A 598-nucleotide genomic window follows, 5' to 3' on the forward strand; every position below is an offset into this window, starting at 1 on the left:
AGCCGTGGGCAAACTACGGCCCTGGGGCCAGATCCGGCCCGTTTGAAATGAATAAACTAAAAAAAAAAGATCGTACCCTTTTATGTAATGAATTTATATTTGTTTGTACTTTGAATTTATATTAGTTCACACAAACACTCCATCCATGCTTTTGTTCCGGCCCTCCGGTCCAGTTTAAGAACCCATTGTGGCCCTTGAGTCAAAAAGTTTGCCCACCCCTGGACTATGATGTCACAGGCAGGGACAGGGCCCATAAATCTCTCCACCCTGCGGAGCTGTAAGCCCTGCCCCTGGAAGTCTCTGTCCACCAAAAGAGATAAGAAAAGCCATAAATACTAAGTACTTTGAATTTTGAAATTCCCTACTTTGTTGCAAATAGTTAACTTGAAAAGACTTCTCTCTTGCTTTTCTTACAAGCAATCTCAGAACCAAACAATCTTGGAACTAGCTGGCCTTTGTTTTAGCCGTTAAATCTACCCCAGAACTTCAAAATTTCAATTTAGTACAGCAAATTCACAACTCAGGGAAGAGCAACCAATAGACAGAAATGTTTATTAGCTAAGTGGGCTTATTCCCTCCATGATAGAGAGCACACGTC

The sequence above is a fragment of the Myotis davidii genome, unplaced genomic scaffold (genome assembly GCF_000327345.1).
Source record: "Myotis davidii unplaced genomic scaffold, ASM32734v1 scaffold4064, whole genome shotgun sequence".
Taxonomy (NCBI): Eukaryota; Metazoa; Chordata; class Mammalia; order Chiroptera; family Vespertilionidae; genus Myotis; species Myotis davidii.